Genomic DNA, 7,754 nt, shown 5'->3' on the forward strand with positions numbered 1-7,754 from the left:
GCACGTTGCTCTGTCAATTGACAACGCCATTTCGCCCCCAACATATAAATACGATTAGCTTTATTGTGCTCTTTGGGCGAGATGACTACGTACACGAAAATAATTCGAACAGATTTTCAAACCATTTTGCCAGCAGCAATTTGATTGGCCATTTACAAAGGTCACCTGGACATGACCCCTACTGGGATTTTCTCAGATCCTCTTATCTAACGTAGTGATAATAAGGATCTGTATTTTAATCAGATTGGATTTATCGTTAAGAACATATCATCGTGATTTTGAATGGCGCTATTTTTGAGTGTAAAATAATGACACGATGACCAGAACTATTAACATTATTTTCAAGGTTTAGAAGAAAATTCGATGTTTAGATTAACACTGGCGCATTTCAATTAATTTTACCTCACAAAAAATGATATTATTCAGACGAGGGTTGAAGCTATCGGCATTATTCTAATATAATAGTACCGCATATAGTCTGCTTAATATGATGGCAGACAGTGTTAAAAAAGGAAAGTTGTTATGAACATTTTTACATCAATTTTTTTTAAATTAAACAGCTGTATGTATATTGATATTCAATTTAATCAATTCCATCACCCATAGCTATGTTTACTTTTAAATCACGATAATGGGTTTAGTAACTTGACGCGATCATAATATGTCACGCCCGTGTTCAAGCGACTACTTTTATTCTAAAATTGATTATAAATTGATGGAACTACAGTTGTCTATATATTTCTCAATTTTTTCACGATAATGGGTCACACCAGTATAGATAAAAATGCTGTCGCAGTGATGATCTAAGTAGAGCCCTACTTATAGACACATTTTCAAAATGACCGCCATATAAACAACCTACAAAGAACAAAAACAGAAGTATAATTTATTGACAGAAATTGCAAATGAAAACTTGCTACAGATATTGATAAATTGTATTAGACAATCACACAAATTCCTTGATCTCGTTCAAAAACGAGACTTTTACATGACTGAAGATCAGCTGGTGATCCTTAAAGAGGTCTAATTAAAAAAAGACATTGGATTTAAAAAGTAGTATACATAGGTTTTCTGTCATAGTGATATCATTGAAGAATTGAATAAAATTGGAAGGTTTACATGGATTCTGCTGATATTTTGTGTGTAGCTTCGATTTCGTTATATGAAAGACAACTTAAACTTGCACATTTGGGTTATTACATGTACATGTACAATACATGACACAGTTGTGTCAGATTCTAAGCCAGATACGTGTTAATGTTATGAAATGTTCTATTTACTGGATTAGCTAGGTGAGCGATACATACACTTTAGGCCACTTGTTGCACAAAATAGTAATTTTTTTAAAAATCAATTCTCATTTCAGAATATGGTTGTGGACAATGTACATCGTACGCATGAAGAGGAAGTTTGGAATATCGATGAGCTGCCTATCTAAGAAATGTTCGTATCTATTGTCACAGCAATGCCTCTTAAATGTGTTCAGAAAGACGGTTTTATTTCGCGATGTTTTTATTGCAGTGAATAAAAATGAAAAGTGAATACGAGCCAGGTATGTTATATTTATAATTAGTTGATTGACACCAATGTGAATACTGAAGTAAATAGTGAACTAGGTAATAACTCCTTTGCTGCAGTCACCATTTCATTCATTTATGAATACAGATTAAGTTGTTTACAAGCTTGTATAAGCATGGAAATATGTTAACCCATCGCACAGGATCAAATATAAAGGCACATTCTCATTATATGATATGTTATTGATTTCTTTGTCAGAAACATAGAAACATACATTACCGCAATATTATGTGATTTGTTACTTTGATAATAGGCTTTGTAAGTGATGTATTGAAAAACTAAGATCCTACTATGAAATCTATAAGATAATAAGGACACAAAGCTTAGGCTTGACTATGGATCAAAAGGTTATAGCTGCTAAGAAAAAAAATGGTTAAGGTCAATGTGATAGCTTTTTGGGACCGGTGAGGGACGTTTATCGGTTTAGCATTACATTCAGAATGTCCGTTTTATTTGAATCCATTCATTTTGTACATTTCATATCGTTACCATTTATAAACCTGTTCTTTAGTGCAAGATAAGAAAATGACCAATATGGGACAAACTATCTACACGGTCCCAGGTAAGACAAACGTTATTACATAAATGATTCTAAATATAAATTTCGTATAAATTATCTAATTTTATCAGGGATATTTTATTATTTGTTAAATGCCTCTGATAGAAACATAGATTGCAACGATTATATGTGATACTGTGAGCATAGCCTTTTTACGTGATGTATTGAAATACTTAGATCCTAACATAAATCATCATAAGATAGCTCGTACAATTTAGACTTGATATATGGGGTCAAAACAAAAGGTCAACTACGAGGGTTAAAGTTACTAAAAACGGTTAAGGTCAATGTAAGAGATTGTGGTGACCGGCACGGACTCGTATATATTGGTTTAGCAATACTCTCGGAATGCCTCTTTTATTTAAAGTCATTATTTTTTTATAAATTTACATTGTTATCAATTGTAAACCTTTTCTTTGGTGCAAGATGATGAACTGACCAATATAACACAAGCTACAGTCACGATCCCAGGTAAGACATCACAAACGTTATTTTGTAGTTGATTATCAGATTCTGCATAAATTATCTACTTTTACCAGGGCTATTTTAACATTAAATGCCTTTGACAGAATCATGGATTGAAGCGATTATATGTAATCAGTGTGAGCATAGCCTTTTTACGTGATGCATTATCACCAGTTGCCTTCCCCAATACAAAGCGCCACGGAAACATTTAGATGTTCAGTATTGGGCTAATTTCATGTCATGTATTCATACTTTTAATATGAATGTAATTCAATATCATAAATCACATGGTTGTCATTTCTTTAGAACTTTCTCGTTAACTGTACTTGCGGTTTATAATCAACATTGATAGATTGCATCGATATTGTTTGTACCCAGTGAGCTATTTTCAGGGTTCCCTAGTAAATCGTTGTCGTCGTCAGAATCGTCAACAATTCCACAGTCGGAGACAAGCGCTTCCTCTGTATCCCACCTTGACGTTCAATCTTTGGACCGTGAATCCCCTGTGAGTACATGTTTATTTCAAATATTTGGCTTTACCATTTAGATCATTTACAATAACGTGAAGGATTATAGGTCTAAGATTAACACCCTTTGAAAGTACCCTCTTTCCGTACATTACAGAGTGCAGTATTATTGAGTGTCTACATGTGAGAGCAGTTTCAATTCACAAGAAAAGTAATTAAAGAGATTGTCCGGCAGGTTTTCGAACTTTAGCACATAGCTTCTAGATAATCACCAAAAGTTCCATTATTGAGACTTTTTTACAACGGCTCACACATATTGTTATTCATTTTTTGACCAAAGTAACTAATGAAAGCGAAAGTGCAATTAAGATATAAGTTATATTCTGACTGAATTTAATAATTTTATTTCAAGGTTAACAGAATCACAAATCGGTTGTAGGGAATATCTTATTCTGCAACTATTTTCAGTATTAAAATTGAGTCTTTCATTTGAAGGAGATGAATTTAGTCTTAAATTGACTTATTCAGATCAGTTGACTTCTCCTTTATCAAAGTCTATTTATTTTAATCACAAAAGAGGTACCTCGTAAAAATTAAACTCTTAAGCTTGACGTTTGATGTCTGATTGATAAAATGACAGAGAAAACCGAATTGTTATGACTGTTGTGATCTTGACCTTTAACCGCTCATTCTTAACATCATAGAGCAGGCACTTGGTAGGTGTCCCAGCTACAGAATAATGCAAATCTCCGTAAAATTAGAAACCAAACTCCGATAAATCTAAAGAAGTCCTTGTGCGACAACACATTAATATCTCCAAGTATACTAATGTATATATTATTATCTGTCACTCCTTATCTTATGCTTTGTTTCAGATCAGTGATTTGGATGTGATGGAAACGTCAACTGTACCTGACCTGACTCCACTATAATAATAATTAGGGCCCAAAATCAAGATTCAGTGACCCTACCGTAATAAAGACTTCCTAGTGAAAGTCTGTCTGTCCGTCCGTATTTTTGTTGGTGTGTCGTCTGCAGGTATCACTATGTCGGCGTCAGTGTCAGTGTCGCCGTCGGCGTCGGTGGGGCGTCCGGAAAAAAGATTTCCGTGCGATACCTTTAGTATTTATTGTCCGAATTCAACCATTTTTTTGTATTATTTTTTGTAAAGCTCGGTTCAGTTCAATACTGGTCAAAATCTGTCAATATTTGCAAGAGTTACGGGACTTTGAAATCGTCAAAATAGATAAATCCATGATTTCCACTTGATAACTTTAGTATTAATTATCTGATTTCAACTAAATTTGGTATATTGCTTTATATCAATGAGATCTCGGATGGGTTAGATACTGGTCAAAATCTGTCAATATTTGCGAGAGTTGATAACTTTACCTAATTATTGACAATATTTTCAACAGTAAATAACTATTTTTGTAATGTTTTAAACTGCTGTGCAGGCGACACATCCACTTTCGTGGAATTCTTGTTTTGTTGTTAATGACCTATTGTCATCATGCTTTGTCCATCGTCGTGCGCCGTCCGCCGTCTGCCGTGCGTAAACATTTCATAAAAACTACTTCCTTTCAATACCAAAAGGCCCAGGGTACTGATATTTGGCCAGTACCATGCTGGGATGAAGGGCTACGAAGTTTGTTCAGATGAATGACCTTGGCCTTCATTCAAGGTCACAGGGGTTAAATAGGCTAAAATCTTTAAAAGACTTCTTGTGAATAACTACGAGGCCTTGAGTACAGATATTGGACTTGTAGCATACTAAGATAAAGAGCTAGGGTGAGTTCACCATGCATCGGACACCTACCATGGGTCGGACAGGTTTGCTCGGTCATTAAACATATACTGAAATGTTCAATTTAATTGGCTTTAACCTTGTAGAGGTTATCTCCCTTACACTGAATGAAATGTTTGGTTGATTTCAACAGTTTAATACATCGGGTTTTTTTTTTAATGCGTCTGGAAATGTAATATTTTATTAGATTTTCATGTTTTGTTGCCTTACCCATATTTACTATGCATCGGACACTGATTCACCATGCATCGGACACTGTCCAGAAATTGGTCAGAAAAAACTTAGGGAAAGGGAACAAAGTTTGTATACATTTTGGCTCTGACCCCTGAGGGCTGGAGGGGCGGGGCCCAATAGGGGAAATAGAGGAAAATCCTTTAAATTGCTACTAGTCATAGAGTTCTGCATGGAATGTAACCAAATTTGGCCAGAAATATTGATCCTTGGGGAAGAACAACAAAGTTTGTCCCAATAGGGAAATATGAGGTAAGTCTTTACATTTCTTCAGAAAAGAAACAATGATCCTATATTCGGAACATTACTTGGCATTACAACAACCAGGTGAGCAATACAGGCCCTCTGGGCCTCTTGTTAAGTTCAAAGTAATGAAATATTTTGGAAACTTGCAACTTCAAATAAGGGGTATGTTGTATTGCCTTAATTGTTAGCCACTACTGTATACTGTGACTACATCGTATGTTGTTTTGTGTCAATAGACAATAGTCAGATGACCGATAAGGCCAATGGGCCTCTTGTTGTTATTGTTATCTTGAACTGCTGTGTTATGGGAAAAGTAGGACTGAATAGAGAAACATTAAGGGTTTTATGCAATTTTGTTTCAATGAATAAGATAAAGAAACAATTTTGGAGCCGCGGTGTCCGAGTGTCCCGACATATTACCACAACCTCTGGGTCGCGAGTTCGAATTCCATGTTGCAGTTTCCAGGTACTGACAGCTGGTCGGTGGTTTTTCGTCGGGTATTTCGGCTTTCGTCCACCAACAAACTTAGCACACATTAAATAATAGGACGTTAAACTAATAAACCAAAGAAGAAACCTTTATATTTTGAATAATGAGAACTTGTTTGGGGTAACCTCTAATGCCATTATTAGTGATTCTGTTAGCGGCGCCCATCCTGATTTGTTTAGTTTTACGTCCTATTAACAGCCAGGGTCATGTAAGGACGTGCCAGGTTTGTTGGTGGAGGAAAGCCGGAGTACCCGGAGAAAAACCACCGGCCAGCGGTCAGTACCTGGCAACTGCCCCACATGGGATTCGAACCCGCATCCCAGAGGTGGAGGGCTTGTGGTAATATGTCGGGACATCTTAACCACTCGGCCACCGCGGCCCCATTATTAGTGATCAGTTAGCGGCGCCCATCCTGATTTGTTAGTATTCTAGTTGTGTGATTAGTATTCTATCATCAATTTTTGCGTCGTTCAAGGAAAATATTTGATTTCTCCTACAAAAGTGCTATTAATGTATTAATTTTTGTTAATAATGCATTCTACAGATGTCAAATAAGACATCAAATTGTCATGCTAGTTTGATTTATACATTTTTTTTCTGATAAAAATGTTTCTATAATCACGAACACTAATTCCACTGAATGATTTGGACTTATTGTTCACCATATTATCTTGAAAGGTCATTCATGGAATTGCTATGGTACAGTTAAGCTTAGTAGGAGTTTGTATTGCAATGTAGTCATATGACTGTGGGCCTTCTGTTGTTAAATGAAGAATGAATAGATACATGCACATATCTTTCTATAAAAAAGAATAAAAACATGTAACCGAATCTTTTTTTTTTTTTTTTTAATTTTGATATTATTGTATTGTTTTACCTTGAATTTAACTTGATTTTTACTTGATCTTATTTTGTCTATGACCTGCTAGTCATATTTCTGTTTTTTTTTTATTTGTTTGGGGTTAAACTTTATATTTTGTGCCAAATGCAAAAGTATTACGTTATTGTATTAACCTATTATTGAATGATTAAAAATATATTCATGGATGGAATTCTGAACCAGTAAACATTTCTCGTGGTATCCGTCTGGGTTGCCCAGCATCCGCACTAATTTTTGTTATAACAGTAGAGGTCATGGCAATGAATATTAGAAAAAAACAATGAAATAAATGGTATAAAAATACACAGAACACAGGAAAGGCCTTATAAGATTTAACAATTAGCAGATGACACCACTCTATTTTTAAAGTCCAAACAAGATATTCAAAAAGCATTAAATATTATTGAAACATTTGGAACATATTCTGGTTTGATCTTAAACAGGGAAAAATCAAAAGGCCTCAGATTAGGAAACCAAACTATGATTGAAAATAATTTTGAGGACATTGACTGGTCAGAGACTTCAATTAAAGCCCTTGGGGTATATTTTGGATTCAATACAGAAGACATGATGGGAAAAAAACTGGCAAGAAAAATAGAAAAAGTTAAAAAGACAATAAATATATGGAAAATAAGAAATTTAACATTCATCGGGAGAATACAAATTGTAAAATCACTACTACTACCACAACTAACTTATCTTTATTCAGTTATTTATATTCCCGCACATATTATTACAATAATTGAAAAGTTAATCTATGAATATGTTTGGGAAGGAAAGAGAGAAAAGATCAAAAGAAAAACAATGGTAAGAAGCTATATTGCAGGTGGATTAAATCTAATTGACACAAAATCACATATAAACACTATCAGAATTAGCTGGATTAAAAAATACATGACAGATGATAATGCTCAATGGAAATTGATCCCTAAATTCGATCTGACAAATTTTGACAAGATTTGCTTGTATGTAAAATGAACTTAGATAACCTTAAAGATTTTTAAAAAAAAATCGAAAGATGTGATTTCACC

At 34.5% G+C, this 7,754-nt stretch overlaps 1 long non-coding RNA gene across 1 annotated transcript; it reads left to right on the plus strand.

Annotated features, from left to right (window-relative positions):
* Positions 1–2,462: 2,462 nt before the first annotated feature.
* On the plus strand, positions 2,463–6,674 carry LOC138305921 (uncharacterized). The gene is made up of 4 exons (XR_011205733.1): positions 2,463–2,608; positions 2,995–3,107; positions 3,945–6,021; positions 6,268–6,674. It is a non-coding gene; the product is annotated as an uncharacterized lncRNA (long non-coding RNA).
* Positions 6,675–7,754: the final 1,080 nt, after the last annotated feature.

The sequence above is a fragment of the Argopecten irradians genome, chromosome 13 (genome assembly GCF_041381155.1).
Source record: "Argopecten irradians isolate NY chromosome 13, Ai_NY, whole genome shotgun sequence".
In the NCBI taxonomy this organism is placed as follows: Eukaryota; Metazoa; Mollusca; class Bivalvia; order Pectinida; family Pectinidae; genus Argopecten; species Argopecten irradians.